Source organism: Rhodnius prolixus, unplaced genomic scaffold (assembly GCF_049639745.1).
Source record: "Rhodnius prolixus isolate KJV_2025 unplaced genomic scaffold, Rpr scaffold_8, whole genome shotgun sequence".
Classification (NCBI taxonomy): Eukaryota; Metazoa; Arthropoda; class Insecta; order Hemiptera; family Reduviidae; genus Rhodnius; species Rhodnius prolixus.
Genome location: NW_027411593.1, coordinates 11,613,623 through 11,629,658, shown reverse-complemented (window position 1 = coordinate 11,629,658; position 16,036 = coordinate 11,613,623). Strand labels below are relative to the sequence as shown.

Sequence of the window (16,036 nt, the reverse complement as noted above, 5' to 3'; positions counted from 1 at the left end):
TAGATAATTTGATCATCCATTGAAATTCCTTTGATATGGTTTCTTCTTATATGGCAGGGGCAAACTTGCCTAACTTACGACTAAGCTTAAACTAATTAACAAACTAGATACTTTAGCCATCCATTGAAATTCCTGAGATATGGTTTCTTCTTATATGGCAGGGGCTCACTTGCCCAACTTACAACTAAGCTTAACGTAACTTACAAACAAGATACCTTAGCCACCGTTTGAAATTCCTAAGATATGGTTTCTTCTTATATCGCAGGGGTTCACTTGCCCAACTTGCAACTAAGCTAAACCTAACTAACAAACTAGATTTTTAGTGATCTATTGAAATTCCTAAGATATGTTTTCTTCCTATATGGCAGGGGCTCACTTACCCTACTTATAACTAAGCCTAACCTAACTTATAAACTAGATAATGTAGCCATCCATTGAAATTCTTAAGATATGGTTTTTCTTAGATGGCAGGGGTTCACTTGCCCAACTTACAACTAAGCTTAACCTAACTTACAAACTAGATAATTTAGTCATCCATTGAAATTCCTTTGATATGGTTTCTTCTTATATGGTAGGGGCTCACTTGCCTAACTTACAACTAAGCTTAAACTAACTTACAAACTAGATAATTTGATCATCCATTGAAATTCCTAAGATAGTTTCTTCTTATATTGCAGGGGCACACTTGCCAAACTTACAACTAAACTTAACCTAACTTATAAACTAGATTATTAGCCATCCTTTGAAATTCTTAAGATATTGTTTCTTCTTATATAGCAGAGGCTCACTTGGCCAACTTACAACTAAGCTTAACCTAACTTACAAACTAGATAATGTAGCCATCCATTGAAATTCTTAAGATATGGTTTTTCTTAGATGGCAGGGGTTCACTTGCCCAACTTACAACTAAGCTTAACCTAACTTACAAACTAGGTAATTTAGCCATCCATTGAAATTCCTAAGATATGTTTTCTTCCTATATGGCAGGGGCTCACTTACCCTACTTATAACTAAGCCTAACCTAACTTATAAACTAGATAATGTAGCCATCCATTGAAATTCTTAAGATATGGTTTTTCTTAGATGGCAGGGGTTCACTTGCCCAACTTACAACTAAGCTTAACCTAACTTACAAACTAGATAATTTAGTCATCCATTGAAATTCCTTTGATATGGTTTCTTCTTATATGGTAGGGGCTCACTTGCCTAACTTACAACTAAGCTTAAACTAACTTACAAACTAGATAATTTGATCATCCATTGAAATTCCTAAGATAGTTTCTTCTTATATTGCAGGGGCACACTTGCCAAACTTACAACTAAACTTAACCTAACTTATAAACTAGATTATTAGCCATCCTTTGAAATTCTTAAGATATTGTTTCTTCTTATATAGCAGAGGCTCACTTGGCCAACTTACAACTAAGCTTAACCTAACTTACAAACTAGATAATGTAGCCATCCATTGAAATTCTTAAGATATGGTTTTTCTTAGATGGCAGGGGTTCACTTGCCCAACTTACAACTAAGCTTAACCTAACTTACAAACTAGGTAATTTAGCCATCCATTGAAATTCCTAAGATATGTTTTCTTCCTATATGACAGGGGCTCACTTGCCCTACTTATAACTAAGCCTAACCTAACTTACAAACTAGATAATTTAGTCATCCATTGAAATTCCTTTGATATGGTTTCTGCTTATATGGCAGGGGCTCACTTGCCTAACTTACAACTAAGCTTAAACTAACTTACAAACTAGATAATTTGATCATCCATTGAAATTCCTAAGATATGGTTTCTTCTTATATGGCAGGGGCACACTTGCTCAACTTACAACTAAGCTTAACCTAAATTATAAACTAGATTTTTAGCTATCCTTTCAAATTCTTAAGATATGGTTTCTTCTTATATAGCAGGGGCTCACTTGCCCAACTTACAACTAAGCTTAACCTAACTTATAAACTAGATTTTTAGCTATCCTTTCAAATTCTTAAGATATGGTTTCTTCTTATATAGCAGGGGCTCACTTGCCCAACTTACAACTAAGCTTAACCTAACTTATAAACTAGATTTTTAGCCATCCATTGAAATTCCTAAGATAGTTTCTTCTTATATGGCAGGGGCACACTTGCTCAACTTACAACTAAGCTTAACCTAACTTATAAAATAGATTTTTAGCTATCCTTTCAAATTCTTAAGATATGGTTTCTTCTTATATAGCAGGGGCTCACTTGCCCAACTTACAACTAAGCTTAACCTAACTTAAAACTAGATACTTTAGCCATCCATTGAAATTCTTGAGATATGGTTTCTTCTTATATAGCAGGGGCACACTTGCTCAACTTACAACTAAGCTTGACCTAACTTATAAACTAGGTATTGTGCCATCATTTGAAATTCTTAAGATATGGTTTTTTTCTTATATGGCAGGGGTTCACTTGCCCAACTTACAACTAAGCTTAACCTAACTTATAAACTAGATATTTAGCCATCATTTGAAATTCTTAAGATATGGTTTCTTCTTATATGGCAGGGGTTCACTTGCCCAACTTACAACTAATCTTAACCTAACTTACAAACTAGATACTTTAGCCATCCATTGAAATTCTTAAGATATGGTTTCTTCTTATATAGCAGGGGCTCACTTGCCCAACTTACAACTAAGCTTAACCTAACTTATAAACTAGATTTTTAGCCATCCATTGAAATTCCTAAGATAGTTTCTTCTTATATGGCAGGGGCACACTTGCTCAACTTACAACTAAGCTTAACCTAACTTATAAACTAGATTTTTAGCTATCCTTTCAAATTCTTAAGATATGGTTTCTTCTTATATAGCAGGGGCTCACTTGCCCAACTTACAACTAAGCTTAACCTAACTTAAAACTAGATACTTTAGCCATCCATTGAAATTCTTGAGATATGGTTTCTTCTTATATAGCAGGGGCACACTTGCTCAACTTACAACTAAGCTTGACCTAACTTATAAACTAGATATTGTGCCATCATTTAAAATTCTTAAGATATGGTTTTTTTCTTATATGGCAGGGGTTCACTTGCCCAACTTACAACTAATCTTAACCTAACTTACAAACTAGATACTTTAGCCATCCATTGAAATTCCTCAGATATGGTTTCTTGATACATAGCAGGGGCTCATTTGCCCAACTTACAACTAAGCTTAACCTAACTTACAAACTAGATATTTTAGCCATCCTTTGAAATTCCTAAGATATGGTTTCTTCTTATATGGCAGGGGCTCACTTGCCCTACTTACAACTAAGCTTAGCCTAACTTTTAATCTAGATAATTTAGTCATCCATTGAAATCATATGGTTTCTTCTTATATGGCTGGGGCACACTTGCCCAACTTAGAACTAAGCTTAACCTAACTTACAAACTAGATACTTTAACCATCCATTGAAATTCTTGAGATATGGTTTCTTCTTATATGGCAGGGGTACACTTGCCCTACTTACAACTAAGTTTAGCCTAACTTTTAATCTAGATAATTTAGCCATCCATTGAAATTCCTAAGATAGTTTCTTCTTATATGGCAGGGGCACACTTGCTCAACTTACAACTAAGCTTAACCTAACTTATAAACTAGATTTTTAGCTATCCTTTCAAATTCTTAAGATATGGTTTCTTCTTATATAGCAGGGGCTCACTTGCCCAACTTACAACTAAGCTTAACCTAACTTAAAACTAGATACTTTAGCCATCCATTGAAATTCTTGAGATATGGTTTCTTCTTATATAGCAGGGGCACACTTGCTCAACTTACAACTAAGCTTGACCTAACTTATAAACTAGATATTGTGCCATCATTTAAAATTCTTAAGATATGGTTTTTTTCTTATATGGCAGGGGTTCACTTGCCCAACTTACAACTAAGCTTAACCTAACTTATAAACTAGATATTTAGCCATCATTTGAAATTCTTAAGATATGGTTTCTTCTTATATGGCAGGGGTTCACTTGCCCAACTTACAACTAATCTTAACCTAACTTACAAACTAGATACTTTAGCCATCCATTGAAATTCCTCAGATATGGTTTCTTGATACATAGCAGGGGCTCATTTGCCCAACTTACAACTAAGCTTAACCTAACTTACAAACTAGATATTTTAGCCATCCTTTGAAATTCCTAAGATATGGTTTCTTCTTATATGGCAGGGGCTCACTTGCCCTACTTACAACTAAGCTTAGCCTAACTTTTAATCTAGATAATTTAGTCATCCATTGAAATCATATGGTTTCTTCTTATATGGCTGGGGCACACTTGCCCAACTTAGAACTAAGCTTAACCTAACTTTCAAACTAGATACTTTAACCATCCATTGAAATTCTTGAGATATGGTTTCTTCTTATATGGCAGGGGTACACTTGCCCTACTTACAACTAAGTTTAGCCTAACTTTTAATCTAGATAATTTAGTCATCCATTGAAATCATATGGTTTCTTCTTATATGGCTGGGGCACACTTGCCCAACTTACTACTAAGCTTAACCTAACTTACAAATTTGATATTTTAGTCATCCTTTGAAATTCCTAAGATATAGTTTCTTCTGATCGGACTGGTGGATATGTGGGCTTACAAAAAGATACAGACTTGAAGAAAACAAAGTCGGTAAAACCAACAAAGTAAACGAAATTGAAGAATCAACAAGATGACGATTAACAACTGAAACCCTAGGCTGAAATTAAACAAATCAACCAAGAAACAAAAGATTTTAAAACAAGTAATCGTGTAAAGTATAAAATCGGAGCCAGTGTTTTATGACACGAAGTGTTGTGCAGGATGTGTATCCGAGATAAATCTAACACAATAATTAATTAGTCGGTATATTTGATTCACATTTAGTCTTAAAAAACCGAGTAAAAACATTGTTAGTGGCCACTAAAATGTTTTAAATAATTATAATTCCATGTATTCATTTAGGTGAGTTGTGAACATGCAATTAGTGAAATGATTTAATTTTTTCATGCATTATTATCATGCTATTAGTTACACCATATTAATTAAATATAAAAATGTAAAATAAGTGGAATTATAATTAACATTGAAGCGAAATATTATACTAGAAAATTGAAGCTACATTTGAGCTTTGAAACGTGTACTGTCTCTGTTAGCCTACTCCCGGGAGTAGTTGCCCAGGGAGCACCTCGAGGAGGTAGAGATCAGATTTCGCTCCCCAAAAATTACTTACCGATTATCGCAATAACTATAAGGTTAAGGATTATCTTTCCTTATTAATGCATTGTACAAACTTAAAATCTAGATATTGTTTTCAATAATTGAGAACGTTTTAAGATTTGCTGTATCGACGTGTAATGGAAGACTTATTATAATAAAATTTCTCATAAACCTTGAATAATATTTTAACTTCAAAATCCAATTAATTGTAGATTGTAGCATGTTTCATTTGAATCCCTAATTGATTTCATTAATTAATTTTATTTTAAACTACATATTTGAATTTCTATTATATTTTAATTTACAGTGTTCTTATTGAATAAAATAATAAATATTATTACTTACTTATTTTTTTTCCAAAATTTGCTTAACCCCTGCTTATTCTGTTCAAGGTTGGTAAAGACTGTTCGGGATGACACACTTCACAATTCGGACTATTGATTGCTTTAGAAAAGTTGTTAAGAAATATCCCAAGGTCTAAAGCGTTTTCAAGAGTTAAGTTACAACAAAAAAACAAATAAATGAATTTAAAATTAGAATGAACATAAATTTAAAATCAAAATGTAAAAATTAATAAAGTGAAATAGAAAAATAATTAAAGAAATACGATTCATTGCTTGTCCAGGCATGCAAGATTCATTGGTAGACCACGTGCTAATTCAATTCTTTCAATTTTTTAGAAAAAAAATATCTAAAATCCCGTAACTTTAATGTAGTTGTATCACTTTATTAATTTTAATAAAAATTTGATTGAATTTAATTAAATAAATAATAAAATCTTACTTACGTGATCAGCATAGATGTTCACTGGTCGGGAGCCCAATGGCAACTGACTGCAAAAACCCGTTAATCGCCATATTTGAACGTAGGATTTTTTATAAAATCAAATTTAAGCATGTTCCATGGTCTAAAGCTATTTCAAGAGTCAAGTCACTACAATAAAATAAACAAATAAATTAAAAATTACAATAAACATAAATTTAATTCAAAATGTAAAAATTAATAAAGTGAATTAGAAAAATAATTAAAGCAATAAGAATGATTGCTTGTCCAGGCATGCAAGATTCATTAGTCGACCACGTGCTAATTCAATTTTTTTAAATTTTTAGTAAAAAAATATCTAAAACTCCGTAAATTTAATATAGTTTTATTACTAAGTTTATTTTCTATTAGTTTTAGTAAAAATTTGATTGAATTTAATTAAAAAAAATAATAAAATCTTACTTACGTGATCAGCATAGATGTTCACTGGTCGGGAGCCCAATGGCAACTGACTGCAAAAATCCGTTAGTCGCCATATTTGAATTTGGATTTTTTATAAAATCAAATTTAAGCATAATTCTGTTTAAAATGGATTAATAACAAGTTAATTTAGATAAAAAAATTATTTTCCCACACTATTAATAGTTTTAAAGTAGTTTTTTAAATAAATTATTTGGGACTACTTTATGACGTCACTCAAAAGCACATGGTTTTGCGGAAGAATACAAAAAGTAGTTCCAGTTAAAAATTAATAATACTAATTCTTTTCTTTTAAAAAATGAAAGAATATTAAATTATCAAGCTGAAATAAGTTTATTTTCCATTAGAAATTGTTTTTTAAGGCAAAAATGAGCACCTGTACTTCTGACCTTCTTTGGCTAATTCTTGAAAATCTGCTCGATAGATTTTCTTCAAATTTGGAAATTTAATTAAATAATAGGTAAAGTTTAATAATAAATTAGTGGTAAAACCTAAAATTTTATTTAAATGCTATTTTACGATGTTGACCTAGGGCTGAAGTTGTACTCCAAAAGTGGTCTCAAAATAAGTTTTCAGAGAACGGTTTACAGTAAAATTTATGTAATACGGGTTAAATAAAAAGTACACAAAGTTTGAACAAAATCTTTGAAGCTGTTTTTAAGAAAATCCGTAAGAACTACTTAACCTATTACCTATCCTTGTACGTGGCGAATTTCCACGAACCTACGCGATAATTTTCTCTTTTAGGTTATTATTTTTACAAAATCTTCATTGTCTGTTATTCTACATTAGTGGTAAGATATTAATCTTGTGTTGAAATTGTTCATGTGTAAGCCCTAAAGTGGAAAACCTAGTTACGTCAATATCTTTCATATTAAAAAAAGTTGTTTGTACATACTCATTTGACTGATGTTTTCTCAACGTCTTTTTCATTTCCACTTTAATTGATGGACAGTTTTGCAGTTATTGACTCACACAATTGGCTGTTTCCAATCTGAAAATCATTATTCAATGAAATAAAAAGTTTATAGATTTAATCTTAAATTAAAAGCATTCAATTCAATGATACTACAACTTAAAACGCAACTATTTGTTCAAGATAAATTTGTATCTTTCAAAAATGTAAGAAATAAAAAAATGTGAATGCTGAAATTTTAGTTAATATCTTTTAAACGGATCAATCTTTTAGATTGTAAAACATTAAATTATTTTAACATAAATTACGTTGCAATTAAACTGTTATACTAAACTAGTTTAAGTCAAGCTGCCATAAATTGAAATCATTACTTTATGAGGTTTGTCAACCAAAATAATCGATTTTTCAAGCTCAATTTTGTTGAAAATTATTTCTTTTAATTCATAAAAGTAACGAAACACATTTAATATCTATAACTACTGATGAAATATTATTCATATAATTAAATAAATGTGACTGTAAGTAAACTTAAACAATGATGTGCACATAACAATAATTTTGCAAAGAAAGGATTTCGCTAGATAGAGGATAAAAGATTTTGAGGTCATTATGAATGGTAAGATCAATGCGAACCGAAGAGCATTTACTATTTTTCTAAAGATTTTTGATTGGGGAAACTGGATTCGTTGATAATTGGAAAGGTAGTAAGTACCCCACGATTTCTGTCAAAGTGCAGATTGCTCCATACCAGCTGCTACAGCAGTCTTTTATTTATTTATTAGAAAGTTTTTAGTTTTTATCAATTTTTGTAGGAAAATGTTTCAATACATGCTCTAGATCATAATAACATAAGTACTTTGCTTACTGGAAATCGTAAATGCTGTTCAAGAGAAAATACGAAAAATCAGATTCAGTAAATTGGTAGTTAGATGGCCAAAAGGAGCCATTTAACTAAATATAAATATTTGAATTTTCCCTTATTGATTTTCATCACACATGAAACTTGACGATTCGTAAAAACATTTATCGAAAACAAATATATCCGTTGAAAACTGAATAACATTCTACTTGATCGTAACACCTTGTAATTATGATAGACAATAAAAAGTAATTGAATTGTAACGAGTGCTTGGTGGATATTAAAGTAAAGGTGAAAAATTAAAGGGCCAAGTGACATAAATAAGCAAAATACCTTATGAAGCCGATACAAAAGAAAAGGTCTTGTTCACACAACACTTGCTCCAGCAAGTACTTCTCATTCTACTCCTGCTTGTAGGCAATACTACTCTCTTCATTCTTGTTATGAAATACTCCATTACCAGCGAAACACTGAGCTAGCAAGTTCTTATCAGACCTATCTATGAAACCATTTAAGTTTTCATCTGAATTGCCGAGATCACCATCATGTATAAATACCAAAGTTTCGATATATTTCACACCTTTTTCAAGCCATAACATTGTCATCTTGTTATTTTTTCTTACCCTGGCTATATTCTACGAAGTATAACTATAACAAAAACTTGAAACGATTCTCCCAAAATTCATAAACAACTGTGTGTAATACGTACATAGGTTACTTAATATCATTAAATAAGGTTCCTTTTTATTAAATTTCAGAGGAATTTATATTTTTTATAAATTTCAACTTCACTGTTCTCCCCGGGCCACACTCTTTATAATTCTTAAAGCTATATTCTTGTGAAATTAAGAAATAAATTCTACTTTTTCTAATAGATTATACTTTATAATTTTCAAAATAGATCGACCCTTCATTTGTAATTTAGCATTCATTATTAACTATCAAATACGAAATTGCTGCATTTCAATGAAATTAGGAGACCCTTTCTACTTTTTCTAATAGTTTTACTTCTTCATTAAGAAAAGAGATCGTTCCATTACGTATAATGTATCATTAGCCTTTATATTAACTATAAAATGCAGAAACATCAGCAATCCAGTGGAATTAGGAGAAAATTTCCACTTTTTTCAATGGTTATTTCTTCATACTTAAACGTACTTACATCTACATTCTTACATCGGCCTTAATAATAACTATTAACTACAAAACAGGAGTGTTCGAGTGAAATTAGAGGACGATTTCTACACATTCCAATGGTATTTGATTCTTGTTTTTCACAACAGATCTTCCCTTGCTGTACACACTAGAATAGCCTTATTATTAACTAATTTATACAGAAACCACTGCATCTCAGTGAAACGGTGCATCTCAGTGATAAAAGTTCAATTTGCTTTTTAGTTTCTGTTTTTAAAAATGATAGACCTCACAATTACAATCTAGCATTGGTCTATATAGAACTTCCTTTCACTCACATTTAATCATATTGACGACTCCTTTCATTCATTCTCCTTTCATTGGTGTATAAGTCTTGAGAGTCACCAGTCGATTGAAGTTTTCCCAAACTCTGTAAAGATTTTATTAAACTTATTGTAAATTTTTTTTATAAATTATTTTTAAATAATAAAAAAAGTAGTTAATTAATAATATTGTATTTATTTTTCCTTTTAAACTCTTAAATAATAAGAAATTAAAAATAATGAATAGAATACTTAAAAACAAACATAAAACAGTTAAAAAAGGCCTCAAATGTCTAGAAAGAGAAATCTAATCGTTAAAATAATGATTTTTCTGCCAGCTAGGAGTGACAGTACAAACTGCAGTGAATTTGTTATTAACTCCATTGTTTTTATTAATTATTATGTAGCTCGAGCTTTTTTTTAATTAGGAAATATTATATTTAGATGGCATCAGGTATGTGTTAATTGATGATGCCGGAAGTAAGATAAAATAAATTGTTTTATGCTGGGGAAAATGCATAAAATGTTTCTTGCTTCTCGAGTGTGCACTAGTACTGCTAAAGTATATAGGTGAGTGATTTTGCTGGGCGGGAGGGAGGGGCTTTTAAAATTTTGAATATGTCATTAATACGTACCTTATTTCATATTTGAAGTTTTTTAATAATTCTTATAGAAGAACTGTCATCTATATTTGTGATAGTGATTATTATATTTTAGAATAATTCTTACTTTTTACTAGACAGACATAATTTTTTTTTATAATTCTTAAAGAAGAACTTTAATGTACTCTTACGACAGTGATTTTTAGACTAGACAGACATATGTTATCGTACCTTTTTCATATTTGATGATTGAGATGTGGCACAAGAGTAGATTAGGTTTAAGGTGACGGGTGACGAGCGACCTTCTCCCCTCCAACGCTCAAGTCGTACTGAAGAGAAATCTTAACAGTTGTACATAGTTTTAGTGCTACCTGGTGGCAAATAAGTAAACTAAAATGTGTTTATGTAGTTGACAGGTCCAGTAAGTGCTGCTACCTTGTGGCCATTTTTAAAACTAATTTTTCTTTTTTACTTTTCACAATGGTTTTTACTTTTTCATTTTCAAAACAGATCGACCTAACATATACATTCCAGGATTGCTATCTAATCTCTTTTCATGTTTCCCTTTTTATTCTTTTTTTTTTTTTAATTAGGTAAATGCTTTTTAACAATAAATCTGTACAAACAAGTTAATAAATCATCTTTAACAATTTATTTTTATTTTTGTAAATTATTTCTTTCATCCTGTTGTCTGTTCGCTATCGAACTTTTTCCTTTTTTTTTTTGAGATGAAAAGGAGAATAAATAACATTCTTTTTTTAAATTTATATATTTTTTTTTAAATACAGCAAACAAATTAAACATTTTATTAAAACAAAGAACATGTAATTTGAAGTAAAAATTGTAACATTACATTGTGAAACTAACATGCTTATTACGTATAGTAACTACATAGCACTTGTTTTATTAATTGATTCTTCACAAAAATTTCCTAGGATAGATGGCTTACGTCTATTTCACTTGGGCTTCTATTCATGAAAAGTTTTGCAGGCAGTACTCTAGTATTAGAGGTATTTCATCTGAAAATCAACATTATGTACAATCAACAATATTTATGTACTTAATATAATTAGTATTTACTGAGTTTAGCCTGAATTAAGTACCTAGAAAAATAAATTTATAATAATTGATTATGTATTCATAAAAATTAAATAAATGTGACTGCAATAGAACAAAAGCATTGATATGGAAGTTTAAAACATATTTTAAAATCCTAACCCTTTCTTTCAAAGAAAAAAAAGCTAGAAGTATAGAAATATCTTTCAAAATAATGAAACGGGCTATAATAGCGGATTTAACCATACTAAAAAAGTAATGAACAGTTTTATTTTGTAAAAAGTTCAGTTTCGAAGAAGTAAAAAAACAAATTATGTACAAATTAAATATTTTGAATGTGCAATCTGTACAACACTAATGTTTATGACTTAATAATTCACTTCAGTAAACCAATTTGATTACTAAAAAGCTCTAAGATGATAGAGAATCATTAAAAGTGCAAGCACATACACATTTTTTTTTTTTTAAACGCAAATCTAAGTTCTTGTACCTGTTGGATAGTAATTTCTGATATATTCTTTGATTTGAAAAGAGCAAATACAAAGAAGCTACAGAATCCACAAACGATTGATCATAGTATTTTTCAATCAAATTAAAACCTTTCAAGCGGAACATTTAATTCATCTGATAAAAGTTTTATCTATTCAAGGTAATGTACTAATAAAAGTAAAGCTTACCTGAAAAACAGCCCAATAAGATAGTTTGGTTTGATTTCTCTGGAATGATGAAATGGATTGCGAAACACCTCAACTTTTGTGGATGCTGGATTTAAAGGATGGTCCTAAAGAACGACGAACAAAAACATTATTATTAACAATAATAAAAATTACATTAAAATTCAATAAATTATTTATACCTATTCAATCCCAAGTTAATAACAACATTCAATATTGTAAAATTATTAATTATATAGTTTGTATTGTAGCAACAATGCCTCAACGAATAAACGAATTAAACTTGTCCAAGAATTGAAATAATTTCTCCTTGAACAGTAAGTCTTTTTCAAACAACTAAACCATTTCTCATTCAATAACTCATTAAACATGGGTTACAATAGTAGAAGACAACACGCCCTATCTGCCTATTTGAGATACTTGACTTAATTATTGCAAAAAGAAGTAAAAAGACCAATGACATTATTAAAACTGTCCGGTAGGGCAGTTGTATCATTAAAATTCTTTATTCAAACTTCTTTATTCTGAATGTGCAATCTGTGCAGCACATCCAGTTTTTTTTTTTTAAAAAAAAACGTAAATGTAAGTTCATGTACCTTCTGCATAGTTTGAATTTAGACAAATCATTTCACTTACTAGATATCTAAACTATTATTGTATACTTTATTATTTATCTCTAGATAATACGACATAATATCATAACTGAGAAACAACGTGCTGTAAGCTGAAAACATGTACTTGTACTTACTGTTGCTGATGGAGTTAAAATACTATATGTTACACTGGATAAAATGTCATCCACCCAGCCATTAGTTTGAATTGAACTAGTTCAGAATTACAATTAGAATGTCCAAAGAACGCTGAGAACAAAAATAAAAATATATAATCTATTATTTATACAATTGTTTTCAAATTTACAAATATGTTTTTTTTTAAACAAAAATCAATTTTCAATAAGTTATAATTCAAAACTACTAGTGCGAACTTTGCAAAATCCAAGGTCTATAATTCTAAGACGTTATTAAACTTTACATTATTAATTCAAATTTCATTGAAATATTACTCCCCCCTTTAAATGAGAGAAATGTGAATATTTACGTGCAAGTTCATAATTCCCAAATACATAATCGTAATTAGCAATTTACTTTTACAGAAATAAAGACAACCAAAAATTATTAACATGTTACGAACTAAATCTACTTACTTATGACCGTTGAAACATTTTTCAACTTTTTAAAATTACATGCGTACACTTATAATGCATCCACTATCAACTGTCTCGGAAACATGTCAATTTCATAAACACTTTTAATCACATCAACTCGTAATTAAAAATAAAAGTATACACTAAAAATGTTGCTTACCTGCAAGAAGTCCTTAAACGTAATAATGATGCAAAAACAAGTTTTCTAATCTCCTAGGAAGTTATCGCTTAATGCAAATAGATAATACAATCAGTTTTCTAAGGTATGTAAAGTATTCACTGACTTAGTTACAGTAGCATCAACTAAAAACTATCAATAATAAATATAAAAACATCAAATTATGAGGTAAACAGTGAATTTTAAACATTGAAATTTTTTTAGAGAAAAACTATTTAAAATATGGATAATATAAGATGTTTATCAACGTGTGTGAAGAATATTTAACAAATAAAGCAAACTATTACTGCTGCTACATGATAAAGACAATATTTGGACAAAACCGAATAACCTTTTTACCCCAAAATTGTTTGGTTAGGTTATTTAATGTTTAATAGTGTCAAAGTACATGTTTATGCCACCTAGCGGCGATCACTCGAACTAGTTCCTACGTAATTACATTTTCCTAGTTCAAGCTATTGCCGCTAGATAGCATTGACATGGCCTACAACTATTTTTGTCTATTCCTAATGTTTAAAGTAAGAACAGAATGTTTAGAATTTCTCATAAGGTTGCCCAAATTCTTTAATTTAATTTACTTTACTTCAATTTCTAATTTATTCTTTGATTTGAAAAGAGCAAATACAAAGAAACTACAGAATTCACAAACGATTGATCATAGTATTTTTCAATCAAATTAAAACCTTTCAAGGAGAACATTTAATTCATCTGATAAAAAGTTTTATCTATTCAAGGTGATATACTAATAAAAGAAAAGCTTACCTGAAAAACGCCCAATAAGATAGTTTCGTTTGATTTCCCTGGAATGATGAAATGGAATGCGAAACACCTCAACTTTTGTGGATGCTGAATTTAAAGGATGGTCCTAAAGAACGACGAATGAAAACATTATTATTAACAATAATAAAAATTACATTAAAATTCAATAAATTATTTATATCTATTCAATCCCAAGTTAATAACAACGTTCTATATTGTAATTATAATTATTAATTATATAGTTTATATTGTAGCAACAATGCCTCAACGAATAAACGAATTAAACTTGTCCAAGAATTGAAATAATTTCTCCTTGAACAGTAAGTCTTTTTCAAACAACTAAACCATTTCTCATTCAATAACTCATTAAACATGGGTTACAATAGTAGAAGACAACACGCCCTATCTGCCTATTTGAGATACTTGACTTAATTATTGCAAAAAGAAGTAAAAAGACCAATGACATTATTAAAACTGTCCGGTAGGGCAGTTGTATCATTAAAATTCTTTATTCAAACTTCTTTATTCTGAATGTGCAATCTGTGCAGCACATCCAGTTTTTTTCTTAAAAGAAACGTAAATGTAAGTTCATGTACCTTCTGCATAGTTTGAATTTAGACAAATCATTTCACTTACTAGATATCTAAACTATTATTGTATACTTACTTTATTATTTACCTCTAGATAATACGACATAATATCATAACTGAGAAACAACATGCTGTAAACTGAAAACATGTACTTATACTTACTGTTGCTGATGGAGTTGAAATACTATATGTTACACTGGATAAAATGTCATGAACCCAGCCATTTGTTTGTATTGAACTAGTTCAGAATTACCATTAGAATGTCCAAAGAACGCTGAGAACAAAAATAAAAATATATAATCTATTATTTATGCAATTGTTTTCAAATTTACAAATATGTTTTTTTAAACAAAAATCAATTTTCAATAAGTTATAATTCAAAACTACTAGTGCGAACTTTGCAAAATCCAAGGTCTATAATTCTAAGACGTTATTAAACTTTACATTATTAATTCAAATTTCATTGAAATATTACTCCCCCCTTTAAATGAGAGAAATGTGAATATTTACGTGCAAGTTCATAATTCCCAAATACATAATCGTAATTAGCAATTTACTTTTACAGAAATAAAGACAACCAAAAATTATTAACATCCTTGGCGGGAAGTAGTTTAAAAAGACAAAGGTAACTTTGTTGTACTGCGCATGCACTTAAAATAAATAGGCCACACCTCCGTGGGCTATTGTAATGATTAACTGTTTTATTTAAAGGGTAATTAATGTGAGAGAGATGATAATACTAAGTTGACGAAGAAGAACTCTTTCCTGGAGCATGAATGATTCTGGTAATAATGGAATAATAACAAAAATAACCAAACTATCGCTTTCTATTGAACACGTAAACTTAGAGTCTGGGACGATTCTAATGTTCAACCAATTCATTAAATTAAGTAATCCTTACAAAAAGTTTTTGAATGACTTGTCAAATAGATATTCCAACTTACATGCAAAAAGTAATCCTTAAACATAATTCAATAAATTCCAACTTTTACTTTATATAAACTGATATGAGTAGAACTACACCAATAAATTAAATAAAATTTAGAATTCAGAATCTATTAAATAAAACACATTTATGACTTTTAATACTTGTCACATGCAGACTGATAAAAACCCACGTAACTAGCTAGTTCGGGTAGGTTAAATCATGTTATATTAATCAATATACTAATATGGCGCTATAACCACCCTTTATTCGCCACCCAACCGCAATCTCTTTTATTCTCAACTATCGATACATCGAATTGTATCAGGTCGATTAGTTCGGCGAGTTTAATTTTTGGAAATACCCAACTG

General features: G+C 29.8%; 2 long non-coding RNA genes across 4 annotated transcripts in view; one reads left to right on the top strand and one right to left on the bottom strand.

Moving 5' to 3' along the window:
- LOC141450857 (uncharacterized) overlaps positions 1–16,036 on the top strand; it is an 89,056-nt gene that overhangs the window by 13,208 nt on the left and 59,812 nt on the right. Inside the window, exon 3 of the long non-coding RNA XR_012456365.1 lies at positions 5,596–8,069. This is a non-coding gene — a long non-coding RNA (uncharacterized lncRNA). The remainder of the gene's footprint in view (positions 1–5,595; positions 8,070–16,036) is intronic.
- LOC141450856 (uncharacterized) lies at positions 7,390–15,908 on the bottom strand. 3 transcript variants are annotated; one of them, XR_012456364.1, is made up of 9 exons: positions 15,685–15,908; positions 14,903–15,014; positions 14,154–14,256; positions 13,374–13,516; positions 12,758–12,869; positions 12,013–12,116; positions 10,511–11,298; positions 9,693–9,784; positions 7,390–7,439 (listed from the first exon to the last, which is right to left on the bottom strand). It is a non-coding gene; the product is annotated as an uncharacterized lncRNA (long non-coding RNA). The 3 variants fall into 3 exon arrangements; XR_012456363.1 differs by having other exon boundaries at positions 7,394–7,439; positions 13,374–13,523; positions 15,685–15,907; XR_012456362.1 differs by having other exon boundaries at positions 7,392–7,439; positions 13,374–14,256.